Below are 24,149 nucleotides of genomic sequence, written 5' to 3'. Positions count from 1 at the left end.
GCCAGAGTGAGCAGTGGTGTGTCCATCTGCAAGCAGGAAACAAAAATGTTAATTCTGTATTAGCAAAAGGGGAAAAAAGGACTATGAGCTTAACAAGTAAATAGAGACAAACTGTCCTTGGGCTAACACATCCATTGCAGGATGGAAGGGATATTGTGATAACAGGAATTGAACTCATCGTTGCGTACAGGTTAGTGGGAGCAGCAGGTGTAAGTCCCGGGGAGCCTGATCTTCCCCTGGGGAAAAAAAAAAAAAAAAAGATTAAATCCAAAATAATGATAATAAAGGTAATGCAGAGAAAAATGAAAACGACTGAAGAGGAGGCATAAAAATCTCCTGGTCGAGTCTGCATCAGCAGCTGCAGCCCCGAACATCTTGTCAAGCTCTATTTCATCAAGCTGTACCACTTCTTGCAAATACAAGTGAAATGGCAGCCCCGCAGGGATTACCCGCTGCCCAGTTAACAGCGAAAAGATTTTGAAGGGAGGAAAGTTAAAAAGAAAAAGAATTCCAGTTTCCTAGTTTAATATCCATGTTCTGATGACCTGAAGTCATCTAAGGCAGTGATAAAAAAAAAAGGAAAAAAAAATCTATGGCATTTTCTTAAGGGACGAATTATTTTTAGCCATAGAGATTTAAAGCTCTTTCCAAGTTCCTGAACTTTCAGAACTTTTCTTCGCGAAGGAGCTTGACAGCAAAGTAGGTTCTTTTTTTTTCCCCAACTTTTCAACTGATCTAATTAAAATATGCAAAATCTCCCTTTCTGCATGATGAAGGAATATACATTTTTTTCCAGTGAGATAAAAGGCATTTTCCAGAAGCTTTATTGCTAAGAATAACTGTTCCCCTCTCTGTTTTCAGGGCTCAGCTACTGTCCTGCTTCACTTTATGGTAGGGAAATGGGAAATAAACAATCTTGCCCATCTTAACTTGGTTTTGTTCTTGAGATTACTGCCACCAGACAGCTTTTGTGAGACAAAATTGGTTGTCAATGCACCACTGGGCCTGACTCTGATTGACAGAGGTACCATTGCACACTGCCGGAGTTTGGTGTAAATGGAAATCTGGTCCTTTATGCTTTAATTTAGTTTAAGTGGCTCCAGAGGAATGACTTCCCAAAGGGGATATACATATATATACTTTTAAAATGGAGTTTGGGTTAGCATCGCTTTTCAAAAATGACACTGCTTTTTAATTTCCTGCATTTATGGGATTTTTGGGGGGGTGTTTTGCATTGCTTTTTGAGTGAAGCTCCCCGCTGCCTCGCACCCCGTCACAGCCAGGGGCAGAGCCAGCACTCGCTGCAGCCTTGTCCCGTTTCCCTGCTCGCACCGGCATCGGCCACCCGCGTCTCCAACACGCCGAGCTTCAGCGGCTTGTCCTATTGTCCCTTGGGGTGGCACCGCACCCTTTTTATATGTGTGAAAATCAACCCTTTGCTCTTCCAGACTGTGGTCACCTTGTAAGAGGCCCTGGCTGGGCAGAAACCAGGGCTAGGATCTGTCGTAAAATGCAGGAGAATAAAAATCTTACAGAGAATATACAAGAGAAAATTAATTAAACCAATCAGGCTTGCCAGAGAAGCCCTGACCTATGTTGTCACTATACAATGACCTGAGGCTTTTACTTCATGTTTGCAGTTATTTTTTTTCCTTTCTCACTAAAACTATTTTCTATCTATAATCTGCACCTAATCTTGGCTGCTAACGGGACTCTCTCCTTGGGCTCAAGGCCATTCCCTGGCAGTAAATTCAGTTCATCCTGCTGGAACGGGGACAAATGGATGTCATTTACAAAGCCAACTGCACCCACTCAGCACATACACGTATATACGGCACAGCGAAACCCCTGCAGCAACGCGTCACGTGTCCCGGTCCTTGGATTTAAAACCCAAACTCTTAAGCATGGGTTGACTGAATCTAAGCAGGAAGAAAATCATTTTGTGTTCTTGGACTGACACAAAATGCAGGCAGAAGTTTTGAATAAATTATTTGCTCTGAATCATTTACTCAGCGCTACTCAGTACCTCGGAGGACAGGGAGGGCTTCTAAACATTTGCAGTGATAAAATATTGAGTTGACTCTGGTACTGTTTTGCAGGGGAAGAAGCGTTTGTCCGGATGCTCTGACCGATTTAGCTTGTGCATTCCTAGTGTGGCTGCCGGCAGGCTCCAGCACTTCGAGCTGCGGAGCCCGTTGTTGTCTACGCAATGTTGTTGTGCCCCATTAAAGCCGTTGTTGCATTACACCTTATAGGTGGGTACATCTCTGTGACAGATAAAGTGGTCCCTGTGCACAGACTGTAGCTAGTAAAGTGCTTTCTCAGGAAAAGTGCTGGCGAAGTGCAGCGAGTTCAGAACATTCGTACGTGTTATTCATCTTTTAATATCGCAGCAAAATTTAGGGGAGTTTGGCAACAATTTTGATCATTAAAGAGGGCAGGACATGGGTTTGACGTGTCTATAAGGCAAATTACAAACTCCTGAGCATCAAGTCTTGGTTTCAAGCGTAAAATGGTAAGAAAGGCTCATTGTAGCAATTACAGTGCTTACAAAGGAAAAAGAATTTAATGCTGAGATTTTGTGCCTGTGACAGAACCGCAGGGGATTAGCATGGGGGAGCAGAGTAAGAAACACAACGTGCTCCTGCACGGGTGCTGTTGGGACGGCACGATCCTCCCCATCACAGGTCTGGCCGTGGGCAACATCACAGTGTGACGGTGAAGGCAGGATTGGTGCAAATGCCGCGGGTGGAGCTCCTCTCTTCTGGTGTAAATAACATTTAAAAGTGCGGAAAGGTGGGAAGAGGACCCCAGTATTACCAGTATAACCTGGGGGAGTCAGTGGGAAAGGGAAGGAGGGAAAGAGAGAAAAAGGCTCTCCTGTTGACCAGAGGAAAGCTTTCCTGGCCAGGGAAAAGGTACAAACTGGATTTCCCTGGATTCAGTCTGTCGGTAAATGAGTTATGAGGTTTTCTCAGTTATCTGATAGATTTAGAAACCTGTGTGTCAAAGTGCCTGGGAAGCGGAGAGATGAACTCAAGAGCCCTGACATGGCTGGAAAGTTGAAGTCGAGAGCTGGTCACTGAACGGGATCACGATGGTGTGCTGACAGGAGGGAATATGGCTGGGTGCGGCCGAGGCAGGCCGTTGGGGGTGTCCTGCGTCAGGGGGCTCAGGCCGGGGTTGCTTGCCTCTCCAGCAGCTCTCACCACCCCAGGAGAGGCTGGGATGGAGGGGTGGAGGGCCAGATGGAGGGCCAGACAGAGGGCCAGAGGGCCGACCCTCAGCCTCCTCGCTGCAGGCCCAGCCTGTGGGGGGCCCAGTGTTGCACCCAGGCCAGGCCTGGAGAGCGTGGAGTGTGTGTGGGGGGATGTATGGGTGTGTGTATGGGTGTGTGGGTGGGTGTGTGGGTGTGTGTACGGGTGTGTGTATGGGTGTGTGTGGGTGTGTATGGGGGTGTGTGGGGGAGTATGTGTGTGAGTGGATGTGTGTGTGTGTTGGGGTGGATTTGTGTGGGGGTGTTTGTGGAGGTGTGCATGTGGGGTGTGGATGTGGGGGTGTGTGTGTAGGGGGGGTAGTTCTGTGGGTGTGGGTGGGTGGATGTGTGGGGGTGTGTGTGGGGGGGTGTATGACTGTGTGGGTGTGTGAGGGGAGTCTGTGTCCGTGTGTCTAGGGGGGGGGGTGTGTGTGTGTGAAAGAGAGAAGGAGGCAGTACGTGTGTATGAGTGTGAGTGTGTGAGGGGCAGCTGTATCCCTGTGAGTGAGGGGAGGGTGTATGTGTATGAGTGTGAGTGTGTGAGGGACAGCTATATCCTTGCGAGTGTGTGAGGGGAGGGTGTATGTGTATGAGTGTGAGTGTGTGAGTGTGTGAGGGACGGCTGTATGCCTGCGAGTGTGTGAGGGGCGGACGTATCCGTGCGCGTGAGGGGCGGTGTGTGCCTGTGAGGGAGTGCGAGGGGCGCTGCGTGTGCCTGGGCGCGACGCTCCGCTCCGGCTCGGGCCCGGCTGCCGCCGAGGGGCGGTCGGAGGCGGCGGGGGCGGCAGGGAGCACCGCGCAGACCCGGCTTTTTTGGACGCGGGTCGCAGCCCTGCCCGGCGCCTGCCCGCTGCCGGGGCGAGGAGCGCGATGCCGCGCCCGCCCTGCCCTGCCTGCCGGCGGCTCCGCAGCTCCGCGCCGGCGGCAGCGGCGTAGCGCGCCCGCCTCGGGCGCACCGGCTGGGCAGCGCGGGCGGGGCGGCATGGGGGCTCCCCCCCCCCGCGGCGCTCGGCGCGGAGCGGATTACAAATGAGCGGCGCGGCCCGGCGCCCCGGGCCCGCGGGCACCCCCGGCATGTAGAGCCTGACGGAGCGGCGCGGAGGTGAGCGGTCCCCCCGGGGCGGGAGGGGGACGGGGCGGCAGGCGGGCGCGCACCTTGCGCGGGGAACGGCCCCTCGGCGGCGGGGCCAGGCGGGAGGACGGGGCCGAGAGCCCCCCTCGGTCCCCTCTTGGCGCTGCCCGAACTTGGAGCCGCGGCTGTTAAATACTCCCCTCGCCCCGTGTCCTCGGGCGCCGCACACCAGCCGCGTGTGACAGGGGCCGCTCCTCTACATCACCCTCACCGCCCGCAGGCACAAGGCATCCGCCTGCCCCGGCTCCGGGGGTTTCTCCCGCTGAAGTTGACAGCGGCCGCGGTGCAGCAGGGCCGGGGCGGGCGGGCCGCGCTTCCCCGCGGGAGTTGCCGGCACCGCCGGGACTCGCAGCCTGAGGGACGGTGGTGAATTGTAGCTGTCCTTGCGCTAAATGATAGCACGTAGGGCGCGTACCGGATCAGCCGCCGGCATCCTCACATGTAGGGGTTAAATACAAATGCAAATTAATTATTAATTAGGGTATCCTTTGACCTGGTCTCGCTGACCCACGAGCCCTCAAAATGGGAAGGGTAACAGTGACATCGGAAGGGTTGTTCTCCGCTGTGATGGTCACAGAAGAAATGCCTCATTTATCATCCCCTCGGTCCACAGACTATCGGACATCTTGCAGTTTATAGTTTATCAAATTCCGCAGCCGAAAAAAAAAGTCAGGGCTGATTTTCAAGACTCTTTGTAAGTTCATTTGTTTACTATAGAGCCGTGACTTCAGTGGTCTCTTTGGTATAAAAACATTCTGCTTGTGTGATATTTTTGGTGGCATTGACAACAGATTTGTTAGTCATGGTTATGAATATGGTAATGTGCAAGTCTTCCATTAAATTCTACGTGCTCTAGGTAACATGGTTGAACAGTCATGTATGAAGTCTTGCATTCTCACTGCTGCTGCAAGGGAGCAATGTCGCTTTGAACTTCCAGTCCGTTTGATCACTTTCTCTTAACTTTTCCACTGCATTATAAAAAAATATTTCATCTTCCTGCTGGTTGAATGTAAACCCTAAGTTTTGTGTCAGTTGCACCTCCTTGCAAGCAAGCTTATGTAATGCGGCGCCCTGTGCAGAATGCAAGAGGAGATGGAAGGAAAGATTTTTGGAAAGAAGATGGTCATGTGGTTACAGTGCCTCTGTGTGTGTGTGCGTGCGCGCGCGCGTATCCCTGTGGGAGAAGATCTGAGGAAGGTTATTTACTTCTGGTTTGTGGACATCCTTCTTGATCCTGGGCAAGTCTCTCAGTCTTCTTCGGTGTTGCTCGCCTTCTCCTTAAAATATGGCTTATCCTGTGTTACTGCTTCTCAGGGCTGTGTGAAGCTACTCAGAAGCCCTTGAAAACACTTTTCAGCCAGGGAATTACTGTGTGTATGCAAATTACTGTATTGCTGTTTTAAAACTGCTTTTCAGAAGTTGAAGTGGTATCTTTAGGCGATTTATTGAAACCGTAGCCAAATGTCTTCTCAAACTCCAAAGCAGACTAAAGGAACTATTTTCTTGAGTGATATTCCTCTGTAAAGAAATCTAGTATTATTTCTCAAGAAAAGAAAAAAAAAAATCACATTTGGATGTTATCAAACGTGTCACTCTTTGTTCTCTCCATGAATATTTGCCCCCAGTTTCTCTGCGTATAACTTGGCAGTAATCATAAGCTGGAGAAACACTTCAGTCCTAGACCGTTTAAGCTCTAAGTGGTGGATGAAGACATGAAAGAGCTTACCCTGACCATGACATCAAACTGGCCCACTGTGAGCCCGCTGGTCTCCATGGGGTGGTTTTGCTGTTCCATCTGGTTGTACTTTTATTCTGAGATATAGCAATGATCAATACACTATCAGCTAGAAGCCACTCTTCCTAGGCAAGAACTATGTCTCAAATACTGCTACAGGGCACATTTCTAGCATTAAAAGTAAAGAAAAAGGTCCAGGTGCTGCTTTTTTGTTGTTGTTGTTTTAAGCTGTGAAAAGAAACTAGATGGAAAAGGACTTGAGTTTGCTACTAACCTCTCATCGGCTTTAATTTATCTTGCAAGTGCATTGAACGTTAACAGAATTCCTTATTTTTATTACTGGTATTCTGAGAGAATTCCTTATATTTTGATGTGGATTGCTTTCATTCTAGCATATTGAAATCTCATTGGTTTTGCAATATATTTTTTAAAAGGCATTGTTATTTTCCTTAAACATCTGCTTTGGTAGAATCTCTGAATAGCTTTTACTCAAAATTGCATTTGAGGTAATGAAAGACACAAAATTCCTTGATTAGCTTGCTTTTTGCAAAGATTTATTTTCAGACAACCTTAAAAAAATCTTAGAACGTCATTTCTGAGGTCTTTTCATGTTGTGGATTTAATAGACAAGGTACTGTCAGCTGAGTTATGAGTCTTGCTAATAATATGATTACATTGTTTTTTGAGAGATACAGTTCTTGAAAACATACCTCAGAGGACAAAATTCACAAAAGCTATGTGCAAATAATTTTTTTCTACAACAGATGGAAGAGCTCGATAATCACCACTCAAGGGTGGCTAAAATTAGTTTGAAACAGAAAAAAATTATTCCTACAAGTACAGTAGTATAATTTGTACGAAATGAGCCAAATCCTACTAATTGTTACACTGGTGTAAATATAGAGTAATTTCTTTGCCTGGAGTTTCTCTTTCTTTATGAAGTAATGTAGAACACGGGGGATTATGATCCTGCTGAATTTTGGCATGTTTGTAGCAAAGGTCAGTTCTTCTTGAAACCCAGTGGCAGAATCCATCCCAGAATTTAGCCCCCTGTTCTCATGTTCACAACAGCATAATATTCACTCACTGAGACTCCAATTCAAAATTTGCTGTAATATGATTGTGGGTAGAGGGCTGCTGAATGACTCAGATGAATGTAGCTCAGAGTAAACAAACATGTAAATCATTTCTGGCTAGAGAGAGAGAAAGGAAAACATGAGAGAGCAGAGAATAGCCAGCCTCAAGGATAAGACATTTATAATGACATGATCAGCAAGGATCACCAAGTTCGGCAGGATTCAACCACCAAAAACTCTGGACTGAATTTGCCACAGTCTTTTACCTTTGGTAATGAGAGGAACCTGTATGAAGTGAGTGCCTAAATGCAAGTATTACAAGCAAGCAGAGTTTTCCAGTTGCTTGGGCTGACAGCCTGGTACAAAGGCGAGCAGGCTCATGTCAAAAGCTGCATTTGGGCTCATTTAAATGCCCTGCTATGAGAGCTGGGAACCAGGTGTACTGCCTGTCTCAGAGAGGCAGGACACTGCCAGTGACTGATTGGTAGTCTCTACAATACCCAGTTCACGAAAAATACGAGCTGGGAAGTGATTCCTGGAAGTTTCTGAACCCAAAATCCTGGATCGCAATGTGGTGTTGATAGGAGTAACTGCAGAAGGATCCAGACCCAGCTTGTGGTTCAGATTAAGAAGTACCAGAGCAAGTCAGTGGCTCCGAAACAACTGTAGGTTTCTTCTTAGCTAGGTGAGTTTCTAGCACAAAATCAGAGCAAGGCAAAGGCTGTTCTCATTTGTTTTTCCTGCCAAGGGAAATGACCAGTAAGCACAAATCACTGCAACAGAGCATCTTGCCAGTCAGGTCCTCTTTTGAATGCCCAGGCCCAGTGCAGTTAAAAGGCATAAGAAGATGGAGTTGTCTCTGTGTGTGGAAGACTGCAGTCACTGGAAAGGTGGGGCAGGATTTTTATCCCTTTCAGCTGTCTGTGCTATTACGCTTCAGTGTGTTTTCAGGGTAAGTTAGGTTAAGTTCCCTCTTGGGGAAGCAAGAAATGCGCTGGCATCTGGGGCTGAAATGAGGAGAGCTGGGGCTGGTTCCCTTCTGCTGCACAAGGATCAGTTCCCCAGAGCTCTGCTTCCCTGCTGGCTAACCTGCCTCCTGTTTTGGCCACTTTTACCATCATGGTAAAGACAGGATGATGTGTTGCTGTGTGGAGTTGTTCAATGTAAAACCTGTACTCTTTCTGAGACTTCCTGTCTTGGAAAGCAGTGAGGAGTCCTTAGAGTGAAGTGTGGCCGCAGGTTTGGCATCTCTGCAGTGTTTTCTATGAGATGATGGCTGTGAAGGGGAGGAACTGGAGAGACAAGGTATGTTTTTCTACGTGTATGAGTGGCAGGTAGACCTCAGTGCTCATTTCTCCATTTTTTATTTTCTATCAGGTTTTGTATAGTCACAGTTGGTCACAGGTTGATCACAGTGGCCATGATAGGAGACTTAGATCATTAGACATGTATTATTTATTCTCAACTCAGTCTCTAGATTCAAGCTAGGAAGCTACTTTGTCCTTATTCCCTTCTCCCTTCTCAGTTTCTCTCCCTCTTCATGTGCAGTGAACATGTTCCAGTGAGAACTGAAGCAATTTTCTGGCCCCTCTCACATGACCTGCATTCCTTTTGCATCCTTAGAGAGGAATCTGATTCACTGCTTGGGAAGGATTGACTTAAGCACCTGAATAGCGTCAGATATGTTTCCTATCATGTCTGCTAATTAAATTGTAATGCTGATTACCACAGGATGCTGTGGAGGGCAAAAGTATGGGCAGGTTGAAAAAGATGAGATGAGTTCACAACGAACAGAGAGTGGCTAGGAAACACAATGGTCTGGATGTAACCTCTGGCTCTCTACGCTATGAATTCCCAGATGCAGGGAGAGTGCAGAAGGGAACAGTCGCTGTAAATGCAGTGGACACAGACTGCTGCCCGTCACCAGAGATAACATCCTGGAATAGAATCCTGGGTCTAATCTATTCCTGTGTTCTCTCAGCACCAACACACATAGCTTGCTAAAACAGCAATTCACTTTCTTCTCAGTAAAATAAAGAGGGAAGAATAGAGCTTATGGAATAGTGTTTACTGGGCATTTTGGTTCCAGAATGATAACCAGAGTAGAGATTTCAGCCTGCTCTCACAGGTATTAATGGATTAACATAGGAAGCTGCAAGAATTTCATTGTGTGAAGTCTTACTGGCAAAGCAGTGTGAGAGGATGAAGCCATTTGGGGCTCGGGGCTCTGTCTGGGACAAGAAGATGAAATAATTGCACTCTCTCGTTCAGTCTGTGTGTCCTGTTCATTCTGGTTTGTGCTGCATTATGAAATGGAGGTGCTGATCTCTTACTTAGCCCGGAGCTGCAGTTAATGGAAATATCAGTATTATGGGTATTGGGGTATTTGAAAGTTTCCAGGTGGAATGACCTCCAGGTTTATAAAATTGCCCTAATGCCCTAACATTGTTCCTAATGGGAACAAGAGGAATAAAGATTCCTAGGATGTCGGTGCCTTGTCACTGACTGTTCACCTGTTTCTCTTGGGAGGTTGAGTTAGATGCAGGGACACAGTCACTGAATAAATGGACAAGGGGCTGGTGAGATGGGTCCCCAAGGTACAGCTAGGAAGGCTATTTCAAAGAGAAGCATCTGCCTCAAGAGAGGGAGAGGTTACATTGGCAAAGGAAGGAAAGCCTGATCTAGGAAAGAGGAAGAGGGCAGGAGAACACAGAGAATGTTTGAACAAAAGATGTGAAGTTCCTGCGGTATTATTTAAGACTGTAGTGCAAATCCTTTACCTGGATCTTTCTTTCCTGTATAACACCATCAGGGGATCCTCATTTGGGAAGAGCAGACTGAGTCTCTGAAGAATCCTAAAAGTCTTCCTAAGTTTGCTTCTCCTGCAAACTTGCTTCCCTATTTCTTCAGCAAGAAAACAAAGACTAACCTCCCTCTTGGCAAAGTCGGTGAGGGCCATATCTGGAGCTGACTGTGCCCAGCGGCTTCACAGGGCTGGCTGGAGAGAAAAGGGCTGCCCAGCCAGCAGCCCCGTTCTCCAGCAGCCTCCTGGTTCCTCAGCAGGGAGAGCAGCTCCCCTGGGGTCCTGGCTGACACCCCATTGCCAGCTCCCGCTCTCAGGGGGATGCACAACAGGAGATACATACAACACGGCCGCGTCACTGTTCCTGACAGACCCCTCTGTGCCAGAGATAAGGGGCACAAGCTGAACCCAGCCCAGAGGTGTGCTCTATAGCTGGGAAAAGAGCTTCAGGCTTCTCAGACTCAAGGTCTAAAACAAGTGTATGCCTTAAAATGCACATCTTTGTTTAAACCTGGAGCTCTGTGTTTATGGAGTGTTAGGGCAAATGTTCTGACATTTGTCTGTGGGTTTCTATTGATCTTGAAATCACGCCAAGTTTGAAATGATATCTTTCCAGCTCCCCTTACTTCTTCACCATATACAGGGATTGACGCTGGTGTGCACACATGCACACTACTAAGATTACATGAAGGGCTGGTGACAAGAAGCGGTATGTTATGGTCCTGCAAGCACGCACGCCTGCGCACACACACAAAATGGCTTCACTTCCACATTATCTCCTGCAGTTTTCCCTGCACCCTGTCTATAACCTAATCAAACAGGCTGAGCAGCTGGTGAGTGGGCGCCTTGCCTGTCAAAGACATGGGTATGAATATCAGCAGTCAACAAGCCATCACATTAGTTATTGGCACAAAATGTAATTAGTGAGGGTAGACACCCCTCTCAAAAATAAACCCATTGCTGTCCACAGAAGCCACATGAACCCCTGGTTGACTGAAATAGTTTGGGAAAAGAAAGAAGTTGAAGAGTAGCTTGACTGAAAGTAATATATGCAGGATGCTGCAATGGATGAAAGGAAGAGGTGTTTTAGGAGTCTTCTAGCTCTTCATGGAAGGATTTCCGACCAATCTCCGGTCAAAAATAGTTCATCTACACTGGCCATACATCTGTGGAGTGGGTCAGGTAGCACAAATACTAGCAGATCTTTCTGGGTTGTCTTCTGATTTTGCCAAAGATTTGAATGTACTCATGAATGGAACAAGACAGAAAATGTCTTCCTACAAAAATCTTCTAAGTTCCCAAAATGTCACTCCAGCCTACAGACATAACAGTCGCCAAGCCCTGAAAGTTTGTAATTATTTATGCAAAATAGAGTATATAGAGAAGCCAAGAGCCTGGTACTTAAATCACGCAGCAGAGGGCTGGGGAAAGAAAAAGGCTAGGAAAGGCCACCAGCACAAGGGTGGGCCTGGCCCAAAGTCTGTTTCGTCTTTCTTGTATGGAAGAAAGATCAGATTTGTCAGAGCTATTAGCTCTGTTTGGTCCCTGCTCAGAGACATTTCCAGTCCAAGGTGAAGCTCAATTCTCAGAATTCCCAATTCTGAAGGGAAATGTGGCTCTAATCTGACTGTCCTCTTCCATCAGTTCTGGGACTGGCTGTGGGTTGAATTGCTGGTGAAATCTGAAGGGACCCTCTGGACCTACAAGGTGAGCACAGAAACAACAGTGGGAACTGGAAAAATTCCCAACGACTTTACTGAGCTTTGGATCTGGGCTTGAAGAACAATGTTGGGCTTTTTTCAGATGTTCTTGCTGTCCCCTGGATGACTTATTTTCATTCTTTGTTAAAGCCCGATATCTGATGGCACCAAAATTCAGGGTGAAGTATTTGGGGTGTAATGAAGGAGCAGGGTTGCTGCCATGACTTTCCCATGCATATTTGGATTAATCCTTCTCTCTTGCAAAAATCAACTGGAAAGAAATCTCCCTCCCCTGTGGCACTGACCCATGCAGAGCAGGCCCATTCGGGGCTGTTTTGTGTGTCTGCTTTTTTAGGATCAGAGCTGTTCTTTTTTTCCTGCTTCTGCATGCAGAGCTTCCCCTCCGTGACCGGAGGTGTGTATCTGGAGCAGGAACACTTGCCTTCACTGGCATGGCAGGCGACTTGTGAAGGTGACCTCTTCAGAAGCATCTTTCTGTCCCTCCCAGAATGGGGGCTGACTCAGCCCAGGAGTTTGGGCTTGTGCTTAGGCTCAGCACTTGGTAAGCATGGAGTTACAAATGGCTGGATAAAAGCTGAATGCATTGTTTTGCACTGTGACAGGCTGAGGTGAAGGGAACTAAGGAGTTGCTCCAGACAGAGTCACAGAGATGTGATTCCTGCAGTCCTGCCACATAGCCCCTTTCACGGCAGTGCTCTTTTAGAGTCTTTTAATCTGGTTATTCTGCTTGGCTGAAGGCCTTTAGCCGCCGAACTTGCAGTGCTGAGGCTGTGGTGCTGTGAGAGTATCCTGTGCCTGATTGTTCCTGTATTTGAACTAGGATAAGATCACAAACACCTGTCAAATCACTGCAGCCAGATTATTCACAGCAATTACATTGTTAGATGGATTTTGTTGTTGTTTATAGGCATTTCAGACCCTGATCCAGGTTCTACAAATGGCTCTGGTATTCCTGGATGTTTGGCCAAACACATTTTTGCCAGCAATGGCTTGTAGACTGATCTCTCACTTTCTGTGGTGCCTGTAGGGAAATTTGGGCAGCCAGAGAACGTGGCTCTTCTTGATCCAGACACTGATGCTTGAGCCTGAGAGCCTGCTCTGTTCAAATGCCGGTAGTACTGGCAAGCTGAGTGCCGTGGCACGAATTACAGCATGGGGTTTCCTCCCTTTTCAAGTGATAACCATGCATGAGTGGGTACACGTTGGGCCATACAGCAGTGTGCAGTCACAAAGCAGTGAGGCCTGGTCAGTAGCGTTTTCCTATGCTTAAATGTTGAAGCATTACAAAGAGAATGCAGAGTTCAAAAGAAATCGAATTATGCTTTTAGTTCTTGTTCATTTCTGGAAAATATGGAGTATGTTAAATGGTGTTAATACTGTGCCCACATTGCAGTTGCTGTTGAAATCTGCTTTATGGATTGAGCCTCTTAATGTGGAGTTAGGGTAGCTTAGCAGCATTGTCACCCATTTTACAGACAAGGAAAGAGAAACACAGCAGCATGCCCATGATCATGCAAGATCGAGAAGTCAAAGCTTCCTTGATGCTGTGCCCACAAAGCTGTCACTGAGTTCTGTTTATTAATTCAGAAGCAAAAGAACAGTGTCCTACTAGTAACATGGTTACACGAGGGATACCAACGTGCTGTGTAGATTTTGTGATGGATGGATTCCCATTTTAATCATCTTTTATAGTCCCAACATATACAATATGCCTTTGTGAGTACTAGATGGGGAATCAAGTCATAAACTGAGATGTGAGATGGGGTGGGGGGGGCACAAAGCCCAGCCCGCTTCCCACAAAGAGACCATTAGCAGTGGTGCAGCTGCACACACGCACATTGTGTCGTTATAACAGCTTAAACTCAACATTGAACATGTCCAGCACTAAAATGAGACTGGTAGTTGGGAAAAAAGGAACATAAAGTAGGATATTTATGAAATAATTATGAAGCACTCTTAGATGGAGGATCCAAGCAAGAGAGTTTGTAGAAGAAGCTCCTGTAGAAGTTTGCAGAAGAAGCGTCCAGGTTGATTCTTTGTCTCTGTCTTGCTGGATGATGAATAGATCAAGCTGTGGGGCAGTCTTTTTTTCTCCATTACATAGGTGTCAATCTTATTGCTGCTAAGGTCAGCCCAAAGCAGGGGGAAAATGACTGAATTCTAATCTGCAAATAGGGAAAGTGAGGAATATGGGCAGGTCTTCTCTTCAGTCTTTTATAGGAACGATCATTTATAAATATCACAGATAACTGATGCTATTCAAAAGTACTGGTTTGTTTCCAAATTAAGCAACACATAAGTAGACCTACTCTTTTCTCATTTAAATTCATTCTCTTTTTATCTTGGTTTGCATCCAGAGGCCTGATCTACTGTTTTTTATCCAACACTCTTGTTGAATCCATATGGATCAATTATCATTATCAAGAGCACCAGGTTGGTCCTAAAGAGAACCTCTCGCACCTGAAAAATGAACCGTGGAAACAGCCTCCTCCAGCTGCAGAATTTTTCTAGCCTAGATAGACCGACCACCTCTGTGCAATGGGGATGCTGGAGACACAGAGGGGTGTTTGAATACCAAAAGGTTTTTTTTTTAGTTTGACCATCTCTGTTTTCATAGATGTATGGAGAATGACTGCACTTTGCACGAGTGTCCGAGTCCATGGGAACTGATAAATACTAAAGAAATGGACTGTTCCTAGTGGAAACCCAGTCATCTGTTCGCATTAGACCCGCCTAGTATGTGTTTGTAGCACTGCTGACCATGCCTTTCATATCTGGGCAGCTGGGGAGACCTTATGGGGCAGAAAAATATAGGTTCAGCCCATAGGAAATACTAGGACCCAACCACATGTGATTGTTTCAATAAAGAACCCTATTTGTATTTGTTACAGCCCAGGAAAATACCATGACCTAAACCTCCTGGGTCATGTCAGTACAGTCTTTGCAGAGCACCCTCCAATGTTTCCTGTTACCAAGACACCCTATTTCTGCATACGGATATATAAGGTGCCAGAAGATGGTCCTGCAAATTTGTGCTTTATTTGGTCCTAAAGCTCCCCTTGCTGCACATATCCAAGCCCTGCAAAGCACTGGTGACATATGGATAGAGACATACTCCTAAATTGGCACTTGTTCTCTTCTTTTGCTTTTTTTGGGGGTGCTGAGTAGGGAAGATAGAGCCCAAAAGTGAGACTAACTCAAAACATGGGGCTGAGAGCTGAAGAAGTTCAATAACGGCGTGTGATAGACTACACCGGTGGTACATGAAACGAGAAGCAAAGCATGGAGATACTTTGATGTGCTTCCAAAGCTTTGCAATACCTTCCCTGCTGAGTTAGAGGAGAGTTTTAATTTGGTGAGTCTAGTCAATGGCATCAGCCCAGTGTAACGAAGCAGGAAGGAGTCCAGAATAGTGGCTTCTCTTTTCAGTTTTACCCATGCAATTAGGAATTATGTCACTGAAGTCAGCAAGACAAGTGAATCTGCATAAGCAGAATGAAATTCAGAATACATAAGATGCATTTGAAACAATTTGGCTCTGCTTTGGCTGAAGTAATGTGAAGGAAGAACATAGTAAATTAATAACTAACACTAGAAGGGAAAATGGAAAAGTAAGTTAAAAGGAGAGCTCTAAGTATTTTCTTGCACTAAGATGACATATAAATATATACAGACTTAATTAGGAGAAGGTTACTTGAAATCTCAAAGCCAGTTATCAGCTTCTCACTTTCTCGCAATATTTTGTTACAGTCTACTATAAAAAAGGTATTTAATTAAAACAGATTTATTCATCCAATCGTGCAGGCGTTACAATGAGACACCGTTTCCAGAACTTGGGTCTTTTTGTTCCACTTAATGGAAAGTAATAGTATCATGGAAAAGGTATCTCCCATGTTAACAGGCAATATTCATCCCCTGTACCTTCGTGTTGGTTTCCCTAGCAGACTGCAAACACACTATGAGATTTTGTCCCGCATTTTATGCGTGTGAAGGGAGGATTTTCCCTGAGACGTTTTCAGTTGCAATGCCATAGTTGCTTATATTGCTTACTTAGATTTCTCTGTGTGCCCTAAGGATTTGCAGTCCTATGCTAATGTAATACATAGTCACCTTGACTTCACATTTATCAGCTTATGCAAGTGCTAACCTTTTACTGCACTGCAACAGAAATGTCATTCCTGTTCCGCCTCGAGATGACAAACAAACAGCTTCATTGTCAGCAACAGATTTAGGAGGCTGGCTGGCTTCAGTGGCTGGTGCAGTGGCTTTGGGAGCGTACTTCTTGTCAAACACTACACAAACCAGAGTGGGCAATCTTGGGTTTTTCCCCAGGGAGGGATGGTGTTTGTTTGTTTGTTTGTTTGAGTGGTTTCACCTTTTTCAGGCTTTAAGGAGGCTTCAAGCATACTTGAGGTATGCTGAACATTTCATGCCAGCTTTCCATTCACTATCTATCTGTGACATAATCTGGTGCAGTGTTTGCGCTTGTTTTGGGGCAGCTCAAACTGTAGGATCCTCGGCAGGAGTGCAGCATCCCTAGAGCTATCACTGCCCCTCATTTTCTTTTATAGAAAGCTGAAGTCCAGAATGAAATTTGGGAAACATGGATAGCATTTGACTTTTTCAACCTGAAATGTCAGCCAACTAACATTTGTGGAACTAGTATAGCCAGACACCAGGCAATAGTCACTGTGTAACAGCCTGGACCATTCTGCTAAGGATTTACAAGGACACTCAGTAGCTCACATGAAATAGAGCGGAATTCTTGGAGGAGTCCAACTTCTTTCACCCAGATCCCTCACTCCTGTAGCTCCCCTTGAAGGCGATGCATGGCATCGTGGCTAAGTCAGCAGAGGTTTGGGACTGGTGTTAGTATTAGCATGATATGTTGAGCAGGTTTGTTGGCTTCAGAGGGCATCTCACTAACCGAGTGGGACATTGTTTGCGCATTCAGAGCGAGCTTGAGTGCTGCTGTCATTAAAAGCACCACAGAAAACTCAAAGCACAAATTAAGGGAAACTGGGCAATAATTCTCACAGAAAAAAACCCTATTTCAAGGCCCAGAATATACCCTTAGCAAAACATTTTCATTTTGCCACGGAAAATAAGTCATCCATGACTGAGCGAGGGTGGACTGTTCTGTGACACCTCAGGGATGAAAGCAAATCCAGAGTACTAGGAAGAAAAAGAAAGACTTGAGGTATAAAAGCATCTGCAACTTGGAATCCTTCCAAATTGCATACTCTGAATAAATGCCATTGGAGCCTCAAGGCCTGGCCTTGGGGAGTGGTGCAAGGACCATAGTGCCTTCCTTCCCATTGCAAGAGCGTGTGGGCAGGAGGCAAGCAGGCATCATGGGGGCAATGAGAACAACAGTGACACCGTTAGCACAGAGTGTGATGCACAACATCGTGCCAGGGTCAGTCGGGTCAGCAGCAAGCACTTATTTTAGGGTAGAGCTTGGAGCAAAAGCAGGGCAGAGGGAAGTGCTGTAGTCATGATGTTAATATGGGTAGAGCCCAGGGCTTAGAGCCCTCCTCTCCATCATTCATCCTCCCCATGGAAATACAGAGGCAACCAGTGGGGAAAAAACCAATCTGTGTGTTCAAGTAACTAATTTCTAACAAACACAAAAGTGCTTGGATTCATCCAGAGGGGACACTTACTAAGCTGACATGGAATGAATTAATTGTAGAAGACTTTGAGGAGACAGGAGAAATTCTTGAGTGCATAGGATTGAACAGAGACATTTAAGAGATGCACCAATTCTCACTCCAGCTGAAACACCTTTCTTGCAAGGAGAAAGGCTGACAAGGAGCAGATGAGTTCCTTGCCCTGGGAACGCTACGATGAGCAGTGGCAGCAGCATCCCTTGCTCATTGTGGGGAGAAAGGTGGTACTTGTGCTCACCTAGACAGAGCCAAATAGGTGGATAGCTAACTTTGCCACTACCTAACATCAGGGGACCCTTTGCGCATGTGGCTGATGCCCTATAGTTTTCCATGCTTGCATATGGCCTGTATGAAAGCTGGAGAACATGTATGTGGCTGTTCAGCTCAACTTTTGCAGGCTGCCGTTCTGGCTGGAGGTGCTGCACAGAAGAACAGTATTTGTGGTTGTCAGAGGTGCTTGCTGGTTGTAAGGTCTACACTACTGTGTTTTGATCAGAAATCAGTAAAGATGGACCTGAACTGTAGCTCTGAAAACACCTCTGGAAGGAAGGAGCCAGACCTGCTAGGCCAAAGGTGTGCAAACAAGAAAGCAAATAGCAAGCGACTGGCCTAATGTATTTTAGACAAAATTGAAAAGAGGTGTTCACTGACAGCAAAATCCAGCTAAAAAAAGAGAATGCAAGGGCTCTTCAGAGTGCTGGAGGGCACAAGGAACTTGGTGCTGAATCTAGCTTCCCACTTGAGAGCTGTGCTGTGCAAAGATACTTGATGGGCAGGGGATGAAAATCTCAGAGAAACAGGGACTGAAGAAGCTGAGGAAAGATAGCTGGGCTACCAGTACTGTAACATTAAACAAAAAGATAATTCTGGTCCATCGTGGCACTTCAGAACTCAGGGCCTAGGAAATGTAACCTCAGTACGTTGAGAAGAATTTGTCTTTAGTTCATCAGTGTAAAAAATTCATTATTTTATTTTTTTCATTTATGTGCTAGCTGAAACTAGCTACTAAATATAAACCTGTTCCTTTATTATAGTTACAGAAAGGGACCAGAAAAATGAGAAGGTCTTGAGAAAACCATAGACCTGAATACTTTCAGTGAAGCCAAATCAAGTCCTGTATGTAATTGAGCCAGTGGGGATGCAGGGTTATTCTAAAGAGTCAAAGAATTAATTTTAGATTTGTGACAACGTACCCTCAAGCAAAATCAGGCTCAGGATTTTAATCAATCATGCAGTCCACCTAGGAACAGCTCAGGATTTGAGGAAAATCCCAATTTTCCCTTGCAGTGATGCATGTAACATATCATGTCTTCCATGGATACTCTTTTTGCAGTCATTTTTGCTATTCTGTTATGAAAACTTGATTGTGGGTAATAAAATTTAATGGACAGTGCTCAAGAATGCTTACAGCTAATTAGATGGACAAAAAATTGTGTAAAATAAGATTGTTACTAACCATAGAGCTTGAAATTATAGAACCGTACATGGTCATTATGCCCATGCCCATTGAAAGTGTAAGTGAAAAAAATCCCCAGGTCTTCATTTAATATCTTTGCCAGTTGTTCGTTATACAAGCTGGCTTTAGCCTTTTGGATCTGTTTTTTAATCAGACACTTTATCTGCTTTATGTGTCTGGAAAGAACAGTGCTGACAGTATCTTGAAAATGAGAGGTGTGCAGTGAGAGAAAGTTATCGAAGCTGGGAGGAAGGCAAAAAATGAATTCTAGAAACAGAATACATTCCTGTTACAGCAACCAAGACCAGGGCCTCTTGGTGTGCTTACTTGTAGCCACCACCAGTGATGCCATATACTCTAAAACCAAATGAGAGAAGCAAAGAGAAGTGCAGATCAGAAAAACTATGTGCCCAAAGGTGCACCGGAAAGGCAGTGGAAAAATCCCCACTTTGCTGTGTCACTGGGATGTGGCTGTCAGATAGATCAAATGCTGCTGCTAAAACTCCCAGCTAGAATCCTGTTTTCTTTTCAATCCCAGAGAAGCTCTCAGGCACCTCAAGGATTTTACCCACCCTTTATTTTGCCGCATTTGATGGAGCGTACTTTCTAACAGATTCTGGTGGGAACCACCAGACCCTTCACATAACTGACATGAGAAGCCAAAGTCAGAGCAGAGCTGGGGACTAATCTCATTTCCCACACATTAATTCTGCTTGTTTTGTCGTAGACCTGATGATCTGTGAGAAACTCGGCTGACGTGGTTATGCTGTTTCTGCAGTTGTCCCAGAGGTCGCCCCCAGCCCTCCTGACAGCTTTGAAGGTTTGCAGAAAGCTAAGCCTCAGGTAGATAGACAGTGGGGATCTTAGCTTGCTACTCATTTCTCCAGTCAATGTCAAAAGACCTGCTCCTCTGGAAATAACTCTCAGAAGGGAGGATTACATTGTGAACACTGTGTTCACAGCAGGAGGTAGTTCAGAGTCCAGGACTGGGGTCAGACTGAGCAAACAAAAGGTAGAAGTGCCTCTCCAGTCTTAAAGTAAGATATGCCAGGTGAAACAGCGTCCGAGTGACATCTGACATCTGCAGTGGTCCCTCCAGCACTTTGCAGGGTTATTTAAATTCTCTGTCTGTGTGTTTTCTGTGTTTCAATGAACACCTTGAGCATAACTCCCTCTCTCTTCACTTCTTGTACAAATTTTGTTCATGCAGCCCCTTTTAGCTGGGGCAAATTAGGTGAAGGTGTCTTCAAACATCACCCAAGCATGGAGGTAGGAAGGATAAATAATGCAAACTGGTAACTTTCCATCTCCCCTCTTGTATAAGGACTGGAATTGCAATCAGCATTGATATCTTCATGATCGTGCCCCCGAATTAGCCCCTCACTGAGATGAATGGGACTGTTCAAACCTCTCTGAGCCTTTTGTTCCTTTCCCAGGCTGTCTGCTAACTCCCATAGCTGTCTAAGCATCAGATACCCAAATTTTCAGAGTTTCTTCACAGCCGTCATAGGTGGAAGCTTTCAGATAAGAAATCAAGAGGAAAAAAAAGCAAGAGGAAGCCAAAAGAAAACGAGGATTTGAGAGAACAGTACCTGTCAGAAGAGACTGGCAGTACATCATCACCGTACATCATCTGCTGCTCCAGTGCCTTGTTCTAGTGAAAACATCAGTAGGGAAAACAGCTGTGCTACCCTGAAGCCTTACTCTCCTCTACAGTCTTCCACGCACAGTTCAGCTGTCAGTCAATGGTTAAGGTGTGAGCCTGGAGGGGAAGGGGGTTCTCTGCTGGCCCTAGACTTCCAGTCAAAAGTTGGTAGTGTCTCCTGCTTTTCTTTACCTTGAAAATGGAGGTGATGATACTCTCTATTTTGCAGTGAGCCCTAACCGGATGTGTTTGCAAGCAAGGTTTTGCAGGAGGAGGGCCCTTAGGCCCAGGGCTTTAAAGAAAAAGGAAAGAAATTTGAAAATAGTGCCTGTCTGGTAATACACACGCTGTTTGCATTTCTGTCTATAGCCACAGTTATGACTGTGCTTAAATAAAGTTGTCTAGTGTGTAACATATTTTCTCAGCTGAATTTAAGCTCTGCATGGCAGTAATAGAGGTGTCTTGCAGTAGAGAAGCTTCAGCAGGCCTTGGCTGTAAGTAGGCATGTATAGAAATGCATTTCTCCTCTGCCAAAAGTGGTGTTAAATTGGTGGCTGTTTTATCTGATTGAGTCAAAGGGATCCTCTCACGCTACATGTGAACAAGGGTGTATGATATCTAGCTGGCAGGATTTAATGGACTTACAAAACTGTCTTCATGGAGAGTACCCACTGATGTTTCTGCACGGTGTTGACTGAGTGATAACACCCTTTTAGTTTTATAAATAGCAGAGCAGGCAATCCTTAAAGTGTGCGGGCGTAAGTCAGTGTACAAAATGCCACCGTTGCCCTGACCTGCCTGGTACCAGAGCAGAGCACAGAGACATCCCTTGCTGCACAGACTGTGATGGTTTTTTCCCAGCCAGGAAAGAGAAGGTGGTGCCGTGGCCTGCAGAAAAGGTCTGGCATGCCCAAATCAAACAGCCATATAGGACTGCCAAGTCCACGGGCTCCAAAGCCCCATTTCTCCCCTCTCCACCCCATATCTTAGATCTGCAAACTTTGCCTTAAAGTTAATGAGATTTTTAAACCTAGAGAATTTGGGACACTTCGTGTCTGGTTTCTGCATCAATGAAGTTCACTCAGTGACTCACACTCTTTACTTCACACCCTAGAGGCTAGAAACTTTTTTTTTTTTTTTTCCAGAAGAACACATTCTCATGTAATTATTGAACTCCCAAAGCTCAGGGCTGAAAATAAACCCCAGCAAATGTGGCTAGACTCCCAAGGAAGTGACAAGCATGGCATGACTGTAATCTAGTGTACTCTAGTCATGCAGACTGTGAACAGTTATGGAGAGCACGCAACCCTGGAGAAAACTGCTCTCCTGGGGTGAAACAACTCCTTGATATGCTGCTAAGAGTGATGATGCTTACATGGACTTCTCAGGCCTACTTAGCCCTGACTGCATGGTGTGGTTTATCCTCAGTCTCAATCTTAATGCCAAAACAGTTCCTTTCAGAGTCACTTTACAGATAGTGCATTGCAGCTCTATTGGCAGAGATCAGTATCTTGTAAGCCATCTGTACTGTAAGAAACAATGCTATCTTGTCAGGGAAATGGCAAGAATGATATCCTACTTGTATATCTGTGATTTAGTAGACATCCAGGAAAGCCAGGCATATAAAAAGCGCAGCTAAAGGTACGTCAGGAATGCACATATAGGAAGAAGCCAAGAACAAAGACATTCTGCAGGTAGATGTCATTTGGGTAAATTAAACAATTAGTCGTCTTTCTTCTTTGCAGGTTCAGTGTTCGCTATTCATTTCATGTGCAGTAAATCACAATTTTGATGTATGTCTACCTTGATCTGACCTACATTTTATGTAGAAGCCAGGAAAACATAAACCAATTCCGCAAAGCGATGTTCAGGGAAAGCAGAAGAGCAGTGCATTAAAATTGTAGGTGCATGGGGAGGAGAGGCCACAGCTACTGCCTTGTAGGGACCACACATTGTCTCATGCCTCATTCCTTTGCCAGAAGCGTAACTTTCCTGCCTGGCAGAGATATCCGAGAGATGCCCAAAGGACAGGACAAGGACAGAGGTCTGTGGCACCCCAGTAACTCCCAGCAGGTTCCAGACACCAGTTACAAGGGCTCACTGGAAGAAACCAGAAGCAAAGAGCCTTTACAGAGCCTTGGAGAGGAAAGGAGATCAGTATCAAGAGGAAAAGAAAACTAATAGAGACAGCCGTGGTAATTACCACTTCAGGGGTGATTTTCATTCTCCTGCAAGATCTTTCTCTTGGCAGAGATCAGACAGAAAAGTGGAAAGTGAAGCTGTATCAGAAGAGACCTGAGAGGGACGAGGAGGAGAGAGAAAGGGAGGACAGGATGTCCACTCAAGAGAACCTGGGAGAGTAAAAGTAATGCCCTGGACCAGTCTGTGAATCCAACAGTGAAGACAGACCCAGGGGCAAGGTATTTGTTAACTGCTTTCTTTTTAAAGTTTGCAAAACATTAGTATTTTAAATAGTTTATTCTTCATTAGCATAATTAAAAATACGCAAGTCTAAACTCACTGAAAACAGAATTAACAAATTAGCAGGTGCAGGAATTTGGAAGCAAGAGGTTTGGGAAAACAGAGCTTGCAAATGTCGGCATTAAGTAGAGCAGTGAAATCGTGCCAAGCCTTATTTATGGATTTGTGCATTTCCTTTGCATAGGCCCACTCCTGCAGCCAGAGGAATACAGCTCAATTTAAACATGAACCCCCTGCAGTTATACTGTAGCTGAGCCTAAAACCGAGAGCATACAAAATAAATCTCTTCTGAAGAAAAACTGACAAGCCTCACCTCAGATGTCTCTTGAAAGCTGAGATATCTTGAATGAACACTTAACTGAACAGGAAAGCAAACTGCAAAATTACATCCAAAAGAAAATGGGAGAAAATTTTAGAATAGAATCTTGAAGAAAGAAAATAAAAAAAAAAAAAAAGTGGCATTAAGTTATACTGCAGACAAGAATTTGCAGAGGAAGAAAAAAGCATCCTACGCCCATGTGAGAAGTTCCCTTTAGGAGGACCAGGGACTGATTTCCAAGATAGTATCCTGCAGATTTTTCAGCATGTGACAGAGTAGCCCTGTGGAATATTTAAAATAAGGTATTTCCCTAGTAAGGCGGGACATTTCCATTTTTTATTGTCACTTCTTGTGCAACCTTTCATGGGACAGAACTACTGCCCCCCATCAGGGCATGGCCCCAGAAGAAGTAAGAGAGCTTGGAAAAGGGTGCCAGCAGGCTTCCACTGCAGGATCACGGGGCAGGACTGCAAACTTCAGACCTGAGCCCAAGGAAGAGAGACTGCGGTGTTCCTGTTAACCACAGTGGCCGACTGCAAGGTGAGGAGCAGGTGTGGGCAGGGGCAAAGCTCCTGCTTGGTTCTCTCCATACAGAAGGCAACAATAGGGCATGGAAAGATTTCACATCCAGTGGGGCTCAGTGACTCAGCTCTCCTGGAGGCATTGTGACTCCAGATCGTTCTGGCATTGTGCTTGTCTCAGTAGACACCAAAGGATCTGTTGCACGTATTAAGCTATATGTATATATATGTATATGTGTATTTCTGGGCAATCCTGGCCAATTATCACTTGCTGTCATGAAAGGATGAAGCAAGTCATTTCACTTCTGTTTGCTGCAGGTTTCCCATCCGTA

At 45.5% G+C, this 24,149-nt stretch overlaps 1 protein-coding gene across 1 annotated transcript in view; it reads left to right on the top strand.

The window, feature by feature from the left end:
- Nucleotides 1-3,921: 3,921 nt before the first annotated feature.
- Nucleotides 3,922-24,149, top strand: part of TRPC5 (transient receptor potential cation channel subfamily C member 5) — a 94,515-nt gene continuing 74,287 nt past the window's right edge. The window contains exon 1 of the mRNA XM_075763651.1: nucleotides 3,922-4,358. The gene's annotated coding sequence lies outside the window, so the exon portion shown is untranslated. The remainder of the gene's footprint in view (nucleotides 4,359-24,149) is intronic.

Source organism: Balearica regulorum, chromosome 11, assembly GCF_011004875.1.
Source record: "Balearica regulorum gibbericeps isolate bBalReg1 chromosome 11, bBalReg1.pri, whole genome shotgun sequence".
NCBI classification, from domain to species: Eukaryota; Metazoa; Chordata; class Aves; order Gruiformes; family Gruidae; genus Balearica; species Balearica regulorum.
This window is presented reverse-complemented; position numbering and strand designations above follow the sequence as displayed.